General features: G+C 28.7%; 1 protein-coding gene and 1 pseudogene across 1 annotated transcript in view; one reads left to right on the top strand and one right to left on the bottom strand.

The window, feature by feature from the left end:
• The window catches only part of LOC145247845 (polycystin-1-like protein 2), a 194,003-nt gene that overhangs the window by 13,998 nt on the left and 162,230 nt on the right, over positions 1-17,775 (top strand). The gene's annotated exons all lie outside the window — the stretch shown is intronic.
• Positions 11,457-11,573, bottom strand: LOC145248595 (5S ribosomal RNA; annotated as a pseudogene).

Here is a 17,775-nt window from a genome sequence, read left to right as displayed (position 1 = left end):
TTTAAGTCTCGGAACGATGCGTTTGGTCACGCGAGATTCACGTTAAGATTTTGTTCCTTAGAAGCGCCGTAAAAATAATTCTTTGCTCCAGCAACAACATGGCAAAAAAAAAAAAAAAAACACAATAATAAAAAAACGACATACTGAAGATGACAGTTTCCGTCGAAATATATTTATGGACTTTAACATAAATTTCTAACAAAATAAACATCTGTTTAATTTGTAACAATGCGTTGGGTCTGGCTTCAAACGTATATAATGCGTATCTTGTATATATATATATATATATATATATATATATATATATATATATATAATTAGAGACGTAAAGACTATGTAATTAGAGACGTAAGTTTAATAGACATAATGAAATGCTATTGGAAAGGTAAGCGTTATTGACATAAGACGAAAGCATTCAAGTTAAACGAAAATATTTTTGGAATTAAGCTTGACCGTCAACAGAAATGTTAAGCGTCATTAGATACAAAAGAAAATGCGATTTTAAACTAAGCGTAATTGGCACAATATTCAAGTTTGGTACTTAAACGGGACAGAAAAAAAGAAGAAAAAAGAAAATGCTATTTGAAAGGTAAGCATGAAACATAAAAAATTCTATGTAAACCTTAGTGTGCCAAAAAATTAAGTATTTTTTCAACTTGAACTATAGCAGACTCACAGTTAAAATGAATCTAAACGTGAAAATTTTCTGTAAAACGATAATCAGTTCAAATGCATTAAACATATAAATCTTCTGTAAAAAAATATACTCAGTTAAAATGCATCTAAATATAAAAATATGGTGTAAAAAATAAAATCAGTTAAAATGCATAAAAATATTCTGTAAAAAAATATAATCAGTTGAAATGCATCTAAACATAAAGATAATTCTCAAATAAATATAATCAGAAAAAATGCATTAAAATATAAAACTATTTTGTAAACAAATATAATCAGTTAAAATGCATCTAAACATAAAAATATTCTGTAACAAATATAATCAGTAAAAATGCATTAATACATAAAAATATTCTTAAAAATATAATCAGTTAAAATGCACTAAAACATAAAAATGTTCTGTAAAAAATATAATCAGTTAAAATACATCTAAACATAAAAAAATGTTCTGTAAAAAAATAAAATCAGTTAAAATATATCTCAACAAAAAATGTTCTGTAAAAAATATAATCAGTTAAAATGCATTAAAACATAAAAATATTCTGTAAACAAATATAGTATGTAAAAATGCATCTCAACAGAAAAATGTTCTGTAACAAATATAATCAGTAAAAATGCATTAATACATAAAAATATTCTTAAAAATATAGTCATTCAAAATGCATCTAAACATAAATATATTGTGTAAAAAATATTATCAGTTAAAATGCATTAAATCATAAAAATATTCTGTAAGAATACAATCAGTTAAAAGGCATCTAACCATAAAAAAATATACTGTAAAAAATATAATCAGTTAAAATGCATTAAAACATAAAAATATTTTGTAAAAAATATAATCACTTAAAATGCATCTAAACATAATAAATTGTCTGTAAGAAATATAATCAGTTAAAATGCATTTAAACATAAAAAATTTTATGTAAAAAAATTATAATCAGTTAAAATGCATCTAAACATAATAAATCTTATGTAAAAAAATTATAATCAGGTAAAATACATCTTAACAAGAAAACTGTTCTAAAAAATATAATCAGTTAAAATGCAGTAAAACATAAAAATACACTGTAAAAATATAATCAGATAAAATACATCTAAACATAAAAATGTTCTGTAAAAAATATAATCAGTTAAAATGCATCTAAATATTAATACTGTTCTGCAAACAATATAATCAGTTAAAATGCATTAAAACATAAAAATATTCTGTAAACAAATATAGTATGTACAAACGCATCTAAACAGAAAAATATTCTGTAACAAATATTATCAGTAAAAATGCATTAATACATAAAAATATTCTTAAAAATATAATCAGTTAAAATGCACTAAAACATAAAGATATTGTGTAAAAAATATAATCACTTAAAATACATCTAAACATAAAAATGTTCTAAAAAATATAATCAGTTAAAATACATCTAAAAATAATAATATTCTGTAAGAATATATAATAAGTTTAAATGCATCTAAACATAAAAAAATTGTCTGTAAGAAATATAATAAGTAAAAATGCATTAAAACATAAAATATTCTGTAAAAAATATAATCAGTTAAAATACATCTAAACATGAAAAGTGTTATGTAAAAAAATAAAATCAGTTAAAATACATCTCAACAGAAAATGTTCTGTAAAAAATATAATCAGTTAAAAGGCATCTAACCATAAAAAATATACTGTAAAAAATATAATCAGTTAAAATGCATCTAAACATAAAAAATGTTATGTAAAAAAAAATATAATCCGGTAAAATATATCTTGACAAAAAAACTATTCTGTAAAAAAATATAATCAGTTAAAATGCATTAAAACATAAAAATATTCTGTAAAAAAACATAATCAGATAAAATACATCGAAACATAAAAATAATCTGTAAAGAAATGTAATCAGATAAAATACATCTAACCATAAAAAATATACTGTAAAAAATATAATCAGTTAAAATGCATCTAAATATAAAAATGTTCTGTAAAAAAATATAATCAGTTAAAATGCATCTAAATATAAATACTGTTCTGCAAACAATATAATCAGTTAAAATGCATTAAAACATAAAACTATTCTGTAAACAAATATAGTATGTAAAAATGCATATAAACAGAAAAATATTCTGTAACAAATATTATCAGTAAAAATGATTTAATACATAAATATATTCTTAAAAATATAATCATTTAAAATGCATCTAAACATAAAGATATTGTGTAAGAAATATTATCAGTTAAAATGCATTAAATCATAAAAATATTCTGTAAAACTATAATCAGTTAAAATTCATCTAACCATAAAAAATATTCTGTAAAAAAATATGATCAGTTGAAATGCATTAAAACTTAAAAATATTTTGTAAAAAATATAATCAGTGAAAATGCATCTAAAAATAATAATATTCTGTAAGACTATATAATCAGTTTAAATGCATCTAAACATAAAAAAGGTCTGTAAGAAATATAATCAATTAAAATGGATCTAAATATAAAAAATGTTCTGTAAAGAATATAATCAGTTAAAATGCATTAAAACATAAAAATATTCTGTAAAAAATATAATAAGTTAAAATACATTAAAACATATTAATATTCTGTACAAAAAAATAATATCAGTTTAAATGAATCTAAATATAAAAATATTCTGTAAAAAAGATATGATCAGTTAAATAGCATCTAAACACAAAAATATTCTGTAAAAAAATATAATCGGTTAAAATGCGTCAAAACATAAAAATATTCTGTAAAAAATTAAATCATTTAACATGCATCAAAAATAAAAAATTGTTCTGTAAAAATATAATCAGTTAAAATGCATTAAAACAAAAATATTCTGTAAAACAATATAATCAGTTCAAATTCATCTAAACATAAAAAATATTTTGTAAAAAAATATAATCAGTTAAAATGAATTAAAACATAAAAATATTCTGTAAAAAATATAATTAGTTAAAATACATCTACACATGAAAATGTTCTGTAAAAAATATAATCAGTTGAAATGCATCAAAACATAAAAAAATGTTCTCTAAAAAAATATAATCCGTTAAAATGCATCTAAAGATAAAAAATGTTTTGTAAAAAATTTAATCAGTTAAAATACATCTTAACATAAAAAACGTCTGTAAAAAATGTAACCAGTTAAAATGTATCTAAACGTAAAAAAATGTTTTGTAAAAAAATATAATCAGTTAAAATGCATCTAAATATAAAAATGTTCTCCAAAAAATATAATCAGTTAAAATACATCTGAACATAAAAAATGTTCTCCAAAACATATAATACGTTAAAATTCATCTAAATATAAAGAATGTTTTGTAAAAAAATATAATCAGTTAAAATGCATCTAAACATAAAAATGTTCTGTAAAAAAATATAATCTGTTAAAATGCATCTAAACATAAAAAAATGTTCAGTAAAAAATATAATTAGTTAAAATGCATCAAAACATAAAAATGTAAAATGTTATACAATCTACGCAATATTTTGTAAGTTTCGTTCAATTCAAAAACAAAGTAAAAATAATGGTTCTTCTGAACCTCAACCTTTGCTTCTTCAGCCATGGTTCAAAACGCTCCTTCAGAAAAGCTATATAAGCATTTGACGTCCTTTTTACGCCGTCTGAGACTCTCCATGGGTCAACTAAAGTACCTCCGATAATCCTAGTCCAAATCATTATCCCACCACCACCTTGTTGGCGCCTTAAACGCTGATGACGATGTCGTCCATCTCGGTCCCATCCCTTGCTCCAGCCATCTTGGTCATCAAGAGTGACACGCTCTTCATCCATGAACAAAACTTTGGAAAAATCAGTTTTAATGTCCTTTGCCCATATCAATCGGTTTTGTATGTGATGTTGCTTTAATGGAGGTTTAACAGACTGTGCCACTTCTTTCAGTACTAATCAAACCACCTTTACGACCCATTTTATTGACGAAACAAACTGCCTTGTTAATAATTTGACACAGCTCAAATACCGTGGATTAAGCAATTATGTTGGCAAGTTGTTTACATTGCGCGAAACAGTAGGAACATTTCACAGTACGCGCAGCTGAGCATTGCCAATGTTTCCGAAGCTTTTGATACGAAAGTACCGGTAAGTTTCTGAAACTAATAAAAAATGTTATCTCGTTAATAATTTGACACGCAGTGTATATATATATATATATATATATATATATATATATATATATATATATATATATATATATATATGTATATATATATAGTGAATAAATGAGAAAAACTATATTCCAAAATTCATGATGTTGACCATCTTATAATTTATTCCTTTAATTCAGCTTGACACTATCTGTTTCGTAGCGCAAAATTAATCACCTAATTTTTATATCAATCAGTGAATCCATTATCAATAATTAAGTGATTGATTTTGCGTTACTAAACAGATATATATATATATATATATATATATATATATATACATACATACATACATATATATATATATATATATATATATATATATATATATATATATATATATATATATATATATACATACATACAGGGTGTCCATAAAGTCCGTGTGCACTTTTAAAAATTTATAACTTTATTTATATTTGCAATACAAATAATCTGTGAAATGGATTTGAAAGAAGTAAATCTATATTTTTTAAGCTTTTATTGAAATTTTATTGAACTTTCCTCATGCGCTCCATTATTAGTAATACAAAGGGTAATACGATTTTGCAGTTCACGAAAAACATTTCCCAAATGATTTATAGTAATGCCTGAAATCACATTAGTTATTCTAGCTTTCAAATCTTCCAATGAACTAGGTTTGGTTGCATACACAATTGTTTTTACATGTCCCCATAAAAAAATCTAATGGAGTCAAATCTGGCGAACGTGAAGGCCAACCCTAACCCCTTCCGATCCATCTAGTAGAAAATTCCTGATTTAGAAACTGTCTGACACGCAGTGACAAGGAGCTCCCTCTTGTTGAAACACTGTATCATCTTTCAAGTATCAGTTTTCAAGTTGCGGAATAAAGTAATTTTGCAACATATCTAAGTTTTTTTAAAGTGCACACGGACTTTATGGACACGCTATATATATATATATATATATATATATATACTAGCAGACAACCCGGCGTTGTCCGGTCGTAAAATATCCATAAATATTATATTTTAATTAATGCAGGGTTCTTTTTATTATAAAAAGAAATACCACCATAGGTATTTAACGTAACGTTAAAATCCTTGATAAAAATGTAAAAACGGAAAGAGATTGAGACATGTGCATGCGAGTATTGCGTTTTTTTCTAAAAAGTTTACTTCTTGTAAGTAAAAACAAAAAATAATCGGGCTAAAATCGAAACCAAAACCTTAAGACAGTAAGTCAAATACGATAACCATTTGACCAGTTTGCCACGTTCTTTAAAATGTGTTTTCAAACTTACTTACTCTTAACATAAGGAAACTGTCATGTTTCATGATTGCGCGTGCGTACTCGTGAAACACTTTCCAACCAGATAAAAATCCGATGATCCTCAAGTACCAATATTTCAATTTTGATTTTAAGTAGCACTTTTTTTTCAGATAAAAACTGATTAAAAGTTGTTTCCACATATCTGAATACCCTATATACCAAATATCAAATCTGTAGATAAAAAGTTCGTTGCGTATATGTTGAGAATTGTCCTCACACACATTCTCACTTATATATATATATATATATATATATATATATATATATATATATATATATATATATATATATATAATTTTATCGATTTTATCGCAAGGATACGTTTTCGGTGGAAGAAAAGAACCTTTTATGGAAGTCTACTTCAAAAACAACATCTCTGGCATATGCGTATTTCTTCAATTTTTGCTATTTTCTGATTTCGTTTTTGGTTTTGTTTTTAAGTGGTTTCTGGTAATGAGTAACTTTCCATCGAGTGGGTCTCGTGTCTTCTCATCGTTCGTGACACACGCAGGTCATACTCTAACTAGGTTAAGACTGTATCACGTTGAAACATTGGTTCCCGGTGGCTTATTGAAGTTAAGCAACGTTGAATCCAATAAATTGTTTTCTCGTTTTAAAATTCATGTTTATATTCGTCCTGGAATCACTTTGAGAGGCTCTGTCCGTTGATAGATCAATCGGTTTGTATGTCACATTCTCCTTGAAATGTCATTTTCGTCGGTCTGCCACATTCCATTTTGAAATGCCATTTTCATTGGTCTGCCATATTTCATTTTGTAAATGTCATTTTCGTCAGTCTGCCACATTCCATTTTGAAATGCCATTTTCGTTGGTCTGTCACACCCCATTTTGAAATGCCATTTTCATTGGTCCGCCGCATTCCATTTTGTAAATGTTATTTTCGTTCGTCTTTCACATTTCATTTCGAAATATTATTTTCATTGGTCTGTCACATTTCATTTTGTAAATGCCACTTTCGTTAGTCTGTCACATTTCATTTTAAAATGCTATTTTCGTTAGTCTGCCACACTTTTGAAATGTAATTTTCATCGTTGTCATACTCCAGTTTGAAATAACATTTTTATTGTGAAACGCTGATTGAATGGCCACATCTGATTTTAGATGCGTCCAGTGCGTCAGTCAATCATTCCCACTGATCATCAAAATGCTATTATGTCTTTTTGTAATGCTTAAATTTATAATTTCATTTCTTTGGTCTGTCACACTTAAATTTAAAATTATATTTTTTGTCGGTTTGTCATAGTTAAGCTTTAAATAGAATTTCCTTTTCAGGTGTTATACTTAAGTTTTAAATAGCATTTTGACAATCAGCTAGACGTAAGTTGAAACCATTTTCTTTGGTCTGTCATACATTTAGTTTGAAATAATACATTCATCGGTCTGTCATGTATGAATTTCAAACAGTATTTTCATAGGTCTCTCACGCTTAAGTTTGAAAAAATATTTCCGTTCATCTCACACGCTTAAATGGCGCTGTGATTAGAGTCTTTGGAAAAAATCAATTGCAAAAGATATATTTTCCTGAAGGTTGGGGGTTTAATTCTCAATGCGGGCGACCGGAAAATATAATTGCGAATTACTTAGGACCTCTATCCAGTCATAGCTTATGGAACAAGAGCATGCTACCCCGTGAAGTAAATAAAGGGCGCCGTTCGAAATTCTGTCCGTATCCCCGAGAAACATTTCCGGGTTCGACAAGATACACCTGAAGAAGGTCGGAGGTTGCATCAACCGGAATTTTATGAAAAATGACACTCAAGATGAGAACAGTAATCCGAAAAATTCAATAAATACAAATAACGAATCCTAATCTAAAAAATTTAGAAACGTTATATTTTGGCATATCTGTCATGCGTAAATTTCAAAAGCACTTTCATTTAACTGCCAGACGTATGTTTGAAGTATCACTTTCTTTTGTCTGTCACGCTTAAGTACGTATAAAACTCATATTTTCGCTGATTTGTCATGTGCATGTTTTAAGTAACATTTTCAGAAGTTTATGAAGTTTAACGCGCTTTTTCATACGAGTGGCTTTCCAAAAAGTAAAGCCTCCTATATTTTTTTTACTAAAAAAAGTTGAAGAGCTACAAAAATAGGTGTGGCACCATGAAAACGTGTTACCTATTGCGTTCCAGAATTTATTTTTTTCTACATAGTAATCACCATTATCATTGCATTTTTGCCAGAAATTCAATAACGCATCTCTGCTATTAACGAAAGGCCATGACAAGCTGCTTTCTTAGAGCCCCACACTCTCTATATCTGCAACAGAGTTAAAACTTTCACGTCATAAATGCATAAGTACAGTCATTATAACAATGCAATTTGCAACTAACCAAGATCTATTCGGATAGAATAATAATTAGAGGTATTACTTTTGGAACGCCCCTCGTAGTTTGGATAACTAGATAAAGTTCTCTCATTTACTTACTTAAATTACATCGAATATATATATATATATATATATATATATATATATATATATATATATATATATATATATATATATATATATCCAAACATATCTGATTAAACACGACAACGTTATTCTTTTTTCAGGATATCTTTTCCATTCGCAGAGCGTTTTTTTTTTTAATTTCAGCCGACATGTTTTATAAAATTCCAATTTTGATGAGTGAGGGCGAAACATGTCAATTGGCTCGTTTTGATTTTTTTCTATTTCCCTACTTTTATTTTTTAGTCGTTATCCATTTTCCTTTTCTCTTCGTTTTTTTTTTTAAATATAAAATGAATTCCGAAGGAATACGTCTTCCCTTCATGATTGCCTTAATATATATATATATATATATATATATATATATATATATATATATATATATATATATATATATAATTACTGATTTTTCATATTAACGATATTTTAAGGTATATATCCCTTATTACATCACCAAAATTGTTTCAAAATTTAACAGAGTGTGGACGCGCAAATATCGACGCGTGTGCGAAATAGGTTAAGGAAGAAGAAAAATACTATAAAATAGAGAGAGACCACATTAGAAAAGAGGATCATATTAGAGACGTTCAGCACGTTCGAGAGCACGTTCAAAATAACGTTCGAAACGACCTTTAAGAGAACAGAAGTCAGAGAGAAGGTGCACGATCATGGTTTATTCTAGAAAGTATTCGTAAATGAATGTCATTGTCTTATGTCCCTCGCGACGTAATCTGCTATGAAGAGTTGATTCCCTTTCAACGTTACAAAATAACAAGCTTAAATAAGTCATGTTTGTAGCTTCAGAGAGTATGTACTTGTTGGTTACATTCCAATGAGCAAAGGAAAGAATCAGTACACGATTAAATTTTTGTTTAATCGTTTTATTTTTATTTCTTGTCCGTCTTATAATCATTACACAACTCATAACGAAAAGCATTGTTTTCAATCTATATTGTTGCTCGTCAGAGACGATCAAACGTCAGTAAAAATCAACAGCGCCTACAAGTGAAAATAAGAAAGAAGAAAAATGTAAGAACTTTTCTTCTTTTTTATTTTCTTTAGAGGCACTGCCGATTTTTACGGACATTTGGTCGTCTCTGACGAGCAGCCATATAGATTGAAAACTATGTTTTTTTTTCGTTATGAGTTGTGTAATGATCATAAGGAGAAAAGAAAGTAAAAATAAAATTAAAAAACTCACTTTAAAGGCGAAAATCAGAGAAGCCACTCACAAATAGACATTTGATAGCATGTTGGAATGTTCTGAAGCCACCATATGGCGCGTAAGACAGTAATATATATATATATATATATATATATATATATATATATATATATATATATAGATAGATAGATATATAGATATATATAGATATATATATATAATTGTGGACAAAGTCTTTTCGGTTATTAAAAGAATGAGTTTTAAATAAAATTGACTGTTGTAGAACATAACTAACATATATATATATATATATATATATATATATATATATATATGTGTGTGTGTGTGTGTGTGTGTGTGTGTGTGTGTGCATACTTAAGTAGAATATTCTCTACTTCCGTTTACACAAACATCTTTGATTGGAAAGCACATGAAAAAGTTCGGAATAATCGATCGTCAATCATTCGTGGATTCAATCGATGTTTGTCCTTTTCCTGTCAGATGAGCACAGACTAAACACCATCGATTTCCTCCACAACATTGTCGAATTTCAAAGTTACTTTTTACATTAGTCCCCCACACTCCCATAATACCAAACATTGTAAATGTTTTGATTTGGTAAGTACAGCGAAAGCGTGTGTGCATTTAATATATATATATATATATATATATTAGGTTGGTGGAAAAATAATGTCGCTTTTTTTTACATTCAACTATATATGTAAAAACGACATTATTTTTGCGCCAACCTAATACATATATATATATATATATATATATATATATATATATATATATATATATATATATATATATATATCTACAGGGTGGCCACAAAGTCTGGCTACATAATCTACAGGATTTGGATTATCTTACATGAATCAAGCATCAGTTTTTGAGTGGCATAAGAGATTCAAGGAAGGCAGAGAGTCTTTGATGGATGGTGAGAGATATGGGAGAAGTAAGGAAGTTAGAACACCAGAGTTGGTTGGTCAAATGTAGATTATGTAGCCAGACTTTGTGACCACCCTGTATATATATATATATATATATATATATATATATATATATATATATATATATATATATATATATATATATACATTCTTTCCCATACATAACGTAACGCAACGTGCTTTTATTCGTACATATTTTCGATTCCCATTCGTTTTTTTTTTGTTGTTCTAAAACAAATCCCTCGATACAGTTTTGATAAAGCGAGGGCGAAACCGGTCAGCTGACTCCCCTATTTTTTTCCCTTCTCTTCACCCCATTGACTTTATTCTATGGAAGCAAGGCTCGAACGCAGACCTCACAATTTTAATGAACCACGGTTCTGCCAGATCAAACATACCCATTCCTGTGTCTCGATACATCTATCATTATTTGTAATCAGTTTTTTAAAATAGTCAACCATACAGGAGCCTATTCGTGACCACACACACACACACACACACGCACACACACACACATTCAGCTTTATATTATAGATATATATATATATATAAGGGGCTTATTCAGTCTTTGACATACTATGGTTACCCATATGGTTACGAAGGGGTGCTTCGCATGAAAATCATTATTGGCAGGAGGTGCGCAATCTCCAACCACATCTATCCTGAGTCGATATTGTTAAATACCAGTGGCAAGTGAAGTGTACAAGACGACTGGAAACAAATTCTGAGATAAGTGGAGAGCACATACAGCGCCTAGAATTTCTAAATGGTCACCCATCTGGTACTAACCAGGTTCAACGTTGCTTAACTTCGGTGATCTGACGAGAACCGGTGTGTCAACGCGATTATGCCGAATTTTACTGGGTTTATATAATTCATTAACCGTTCATATATCAATATCTATCTATCTATCTATCTCTTTCTCTCTCTCCCTCCCTCTCTCTCTCTCTCTCTCTCTATATATATATATATATATATATTATATTATATTAGTCGTCGCGCGAAAGCGCAGGACGCAAAATGTTTTAAATAATAATAATAATAATAATAATAATGATAATAATAATAATAATAATAATAATAATAATAACAAAGTCTTTCGCTAGCGAGGACTACTATTGAGCGTAACCAGTTATACAGTCCTTTTGAAATTTTCATCTCTATTTTTCTCGTTATCTACTGAATATTTTTAATGAAACCTATATGAAATATGTTCCTTATTAAATTGTAAAGATTTTCTATTCTGAAAGAAGTTTAAAAAATTTAATCCAAAAAAGTTATTTTAAAGTTTTTGTTAAAAAAATTCAGATTTTCTCATTATTCAGACATGTATGACAAAGAGAGAGTTGCAAAAAAGAGTTGTGGTGTGAGGAGAATTACAAACTGAAACAGAGAATATTCAGATCTGTAATAATACAAAGAGGGGGGTTGCAAAAATGAGTTGTGGTGTGAGGAGAAATACAATCTGAAATAGAGAGTAGGAGAGTTTTTATAAATACACACAAAGCCACATTCATCTTTTTTTTTAAATCCAAATTAATAAATTAAATAAAATATAATCTTAAAAAGATACGATACAAGTTAGAAAAACATTTCATCCAAAGCATGAAAATTGTTAAACAAAATGTTTTTACTACACGCTTTAAAAATAAAGGTACAAGATTCAATTTTAAATTTATTTATCTTCAAAATGCACTTTTATACATTTTACAAATTAAGGTATTAAACTTTCATACCTTACTTTGTAAAATTTATAAAAGTACACTTTGAAGATAAATAAATTTCAAATTGAATCTTGTAACTTTATTTGGGAAAATCTATGTGATCGGTTTTCGCCCAGAAATTTCGTTGTTAAGAGGTCAAAGTTCAACGATTTGACCTTTGAGAACTCTACCAAACTCCTCTGACAATCTGGGGTCCAACACTTGAAATTTTAGATATAGGTTTCTTGGACATGGATCTAACTTAATAACTTGATTTGAGCCCCAAACAATAAATGTTAAGGAGTCATAATAGGGATCAAATTTAAAAAAATGGACCGTTTTTTTTTTTTTTTTTTTTTTGCTCAGCATACATCTCCAAACACCCGGGCAACGCCGGGCTGAAATGCTAGTATATATATATTTGTAGTAATCCGAATTTTACTGGGGTTATATAATTCAGTAATCGTTCATATACCAATAAAGTTTTAGCCAAAAAGACATGACTTGAACTGTAAGCTACAAAATTAGCATATTTCATAATTGAGCATTCATATATTGTTTTAACTAAAACCAAGACTTCAAAGAATGGGTTGATAGCAACAAATAGTGTATTTCATCGTTAGTTGCAATTCTTTCAACACTATTCAGACAAATACACTATTTGAGAACTCTGCCAAACTCTTGCACCAATTTTGGGTGTAAACACTTGAAATTTTAGATATAGTTTACGTGGACATGGATCTAACGTTATAATTTGATTTGAGCCAAAAACAATAAATCCTAAGGGGTTATAAAGTTTTTACCTTTGCGATCTCTAGCAAAGCATTAACCCAATTTTCTGTCTAAATATTTGAAATTTTACATGAAAGGTATACAGACATAAAAGGTATACAGACATAGGGCAAGCTTTTTAATCGTTTTTTTTGTTTTGCTTAAAATTTGGCTGCCAAGAGGTCAAAGTTCAAAAGATTTGACCTTTGCAGTCTCTAGCAAACTATTCAGCCAATTTTTGGTCTAAACATTTGAAATTTTACATAAAGAGTATTCAGACTTTCAGCAAGTTTTTAATCAGTTTTGGGGCGAAAATTTGGCTGCCAAGAGGTCAAAGTTGAAAGGGTTTACCTTCGCAGATTTTACAAAACCCCTCTGCCAGTTCTGGGTCCAAACACTTGAAATTTTAGATGTAGGTTATTTGGATATGAGTCAGACATTTTAATTTGATTTGAGACAAAAACAATAAATGTTAAGGGGTCAAACTTAGGGCGAAAGTAAAAAAAAAAAAAAGAAAGAAAAATGACCTCTGCGGTCTCTAGCAACTTTTCTCTGTAGTAGTTAAGGAGGCCAATTATATATTACACTTTTTAATATATACAAATGCATAAAACGTTATGAACAGTACATAAGGCCCGAGCAAAGCCGGGCTGAACTGCTAGTATGATATAGTAATTAATACGAAATCTGCATTAAGCAAAATATATTTAGGCGTAGTTTACGACCGGGCAGTGCCGGGCGCCTTGCTAGTATATATATATAAATATAAATTCATATGGAGTTTTAATTTTTCTGATCTTGCTTCCTCGGATTGTCACTAATTTCGAGGTTTAAAAAGCCATTTAGATGGCTGTAGGTTAACATCACAAGAGGACATCGTGGAAATGGAAACGGCACTAAATCTATGCGTGTTTAATCGGTTTCCTCCAAAGGAGGAAGTTGTATGGGATTATGAAATTCACAAGCGGTTCCCAGTCGCACATATATCCTCGTTAAGAGAGATGACAACGTTAGTTTTTTTGCAGCTCGTGCAGGGAGATGTCGACGTCCTCCTACATACAGCGCCTGGAATTCCCAAATTGGTCACCCACCTGGTATCAACCAGGCCCAAGGTTACTTAACTTCGGTTATCTGAGGAGAACCGGTGTGTCAACGTGATTATGCCATACAAAAAAAAAAAAAAAAGAGGACACTGAATATTAATTAGATTCATGTTTTACACCAAACTCTAAAGAATGTTACAAGCGATGCACTTATAAGTTCGTTGAAAGATGGAATCACGTTACAGATAGTAAAGGTCACTGTTATTATGAACGAGATGTAACACGCTTCTTTGCTCGTCTGGGTTAGGGTTAGCTACTTATTTAGGCACACTGAGGACGGCCTCACCCAGAAATAAAATGTTTCATATATTTTAAATATTACAGATATCTTGGTGGTAGACTAAAACACTTGCATGCAAATTAAAAACTGATATTATCGTTGATTTGCGAGAATTTTGTTTACTTACATTAAATATAGTTTATTATAGCTCTGTTCTTACTCTATAGAGCTATTGGAGTTTGTGTTACTTAAATTAAACTTGCACTATAAACACACGCACATGTATATATATATATATATATATATATATATATAATTATAAAACTCAAATTACCTTGGAATGGATGTTGTAACCCCATATCCGGTTTACGACTTCCGGTTGCGCATGTGTACATAAGCATAAACCCATAACAGCATAAACAAATAAACACAAATCGCTACTTTTGCATAATTTGACCTGCGCACTGAAATATTAACGTTATTATTTAGAAATTATTATTTAACATGGGAAGGATGGAGATGTTTTGCAACTGTTCTGTATTACAACTATACTGTCGCAATTTTCTTACTAATAAATCAACTTTGACCCGTTGACAACCATAAGAACAATTTACAACGGCGATTTTCCGCCTTCATTTTTTTTTTATTCTCCATTTTTTAATACACCTTTCTTAAAAACAGTCATATGTTTTCTTCTACACTATCAAAATAGATAAATAACCACGAAAATATGTTTTTTTAATTGCGTTACAAATTAATAATCAACGCGACAATAAAAAGTATTGTTTTACTGTGTACGTTTTCAGCGTCCCAATTTTTCTTTTTCACGTTTAAATTATCCAAATAAACAATTGTTAATATTTTCTGCTTTTTTTTACATCGTTCATTTCCGTATTAGATTTAAGTTATTTTAACGCAATTTTCTTACAAATAAATCTAATTTAACCCGTTGACAAACATAAGAGCATTTTACAACGGCGATTTACCCACCGCCTTCCTTTTTTCTTTAATTTATTCTCCATTTTTTATTGCACCTTTCTTAAAACATTCATGCATTTTCTTCTACACTACCAACATAAATAAATAACCCCGAAAATATGTTTTTTTTAATTTGCGTTACAAATAAATAATTAACGCGACAATAAAACGTATTGTTTTACTGTGTACGTTTTAAGCGTCCCAATTGTTTTTTTTCGCATTTCAATTATCCAAATAAACAATTGTTAATACTGTCTGCTTTTTTTTACATCGTTCATTTCCGCATTGTCTTAATTAGTTATATTGACCCTATTATTAACATAAATTAAATATTTGACCCAATGGGTCATGAATGTTTGTTTAAAATAAATGAATAAAAAGTTACATTTTATTTTCATTTTCTATTTAAAAAGCCATTCTTAACATGGGAGAGTGTTTTTTTTTTTTTAACTATTCTGTACTTTCAACTAAAACTTTCATTTAAAAAAGATATATCAAAATTTGAATTTAACTGTAAGTGTTATGGTATCTGTTCAGTGCGCATTTATCTATAAGTATGGCAAACCTTTTATAATTCAATGACTGTAAATTTTTTCTTTCAAAATTGAACAATTATAAACAGAACGACTCATAGAAGTCTATTTATATTCTTTTTTCATTTTAATATACTTTCATAGAAATGTTTCTGTTATGTCACAAAAACTGTTTTCTTTACGTCACAAGTGTCACGCTCATACATTAATTTCATAGCTAATATAACATACTGACCCAACGGGTTACGGGTAGTCTAGCATATATATAACGAGGCTAGTTAGAAGAAGAGAGTAAATTCAATTCTATAAGGGGAGACTTATCGGGATAATATAAAGATCAACAAATTTCAATGGAGCTTTGTGAATTCATTTTCCACTCCTATTGTCTCCTATAATGTGAAATGTATTTTTGTTAATTACCTAAAATCTAAATAACCACTGGATCGATTGCTTTGACAATTTGCATCGTACCCATGCATGTTTTATATCTCTCTTTTTTATTATAATGTTATACTTAATTTTTATTTAATAAATAAAAATTTTCAAAACATATTTTTTCCATTTTCAAGATTAAATTTTAAATCGGTAAAAACATTTGCACCGAGCTGATACAAAAAAGTAGAGGTGAAAAAGCAAATCGATTACTACAATTTTTCATTACATCAATTATATCAACTAGTACTATGAATAAAAATGACATCTCAATCGAATCAATTAGAATTTTTGTAGGAAAAATCGAACATTCAGATATGATCAACGACATTTCATTGGAGGCAAGTCCCGAAATCTTGTTCGTTGGAATATGTCAACCTCAAAGCAATTCACAAATTTAATTGTAACAGCCAATTAACAATTACGGCATGCTATCTCTTTGTTTATTGCGATAGTCTCTTGGTCTGAGAAATAAATCAATCGAAGAATTTCAGATAAGAAATGTGATTTCTATTATTTGTACTATTCGAACTAATTTTCTTTTATTCTCACAAGGTTTCAGCCAATGTAACCTCCAACCGTCTACTCGTATATATATGTATTTTGAGAAGTTGGCTTATGCAAGTGCTAAGTCTATTTCTATTTAACAATTTTAGTTAAGTATTTTTTTCTTTTTTATCCGTATATAGTTAAATTTTCTTTTGTAATTGTGGACGTTTTAGAAGTCGGTTTATGCAGTGCTAAATCTGCGATAGGTTAAATTTTTTTCGGCAATTTAAATTGCATTCTTTATTATTATTTTTATATGTTTTTGCTCCAACCTTCTTTAGAATATATATATATATATATATATATATATATATATATATATATATATATATATATATATATATATATATAAATACCCGTTCACATACACATTTCACGATAACGATAGAACGCAGAATTAGATAGAATCGAGCAATTGCATCGACAACGGACAACGCCAGACTCAAAGTGGGTTTCGATGTACTGCATCTCATCAGTGACGTGCTCCGACATAGGCGCGAACCCAGGTCGTCGCACGCATGAAGTGTGCAATACTGACGACCTAACCATATGTCCACGGCACAATCTATTGACTATGCCTCGATTTTTTAAAATTCTTATGTCTTTTTAAATTTTTTTTAATCCATTTCTACATTCTACGATGTGACAAGCAACGCGTCATACTATTAAGATAGTTACTGCTGGTATGCAGGCGGTAGATATCACATCTACAATTTAAAAAAAATCGAGGCATAGTCAATAGATGTAATTGTATGTATTCATATATATATA

Source organism: Euprymna scolopes, chromosome 26 (assembly GCF_053919585.1).
Source record: "Euprymna scolopes isolate OS-2025 chromosome 26, ASM5391958v1, whole genome shotgun sequence".
Taxonomy (NCBI): Eukaryota; Metazoa; Mollusca; class Cephalopoda; order Sepiida; family Sepiolidae; genus Euprymna; species Euprymna scolopes.
The sequence above is the reverse complement of the archived record's forward strand: the minus strand, read 5'-3'. Positions and strand labels throughout refer to the sequence as shown.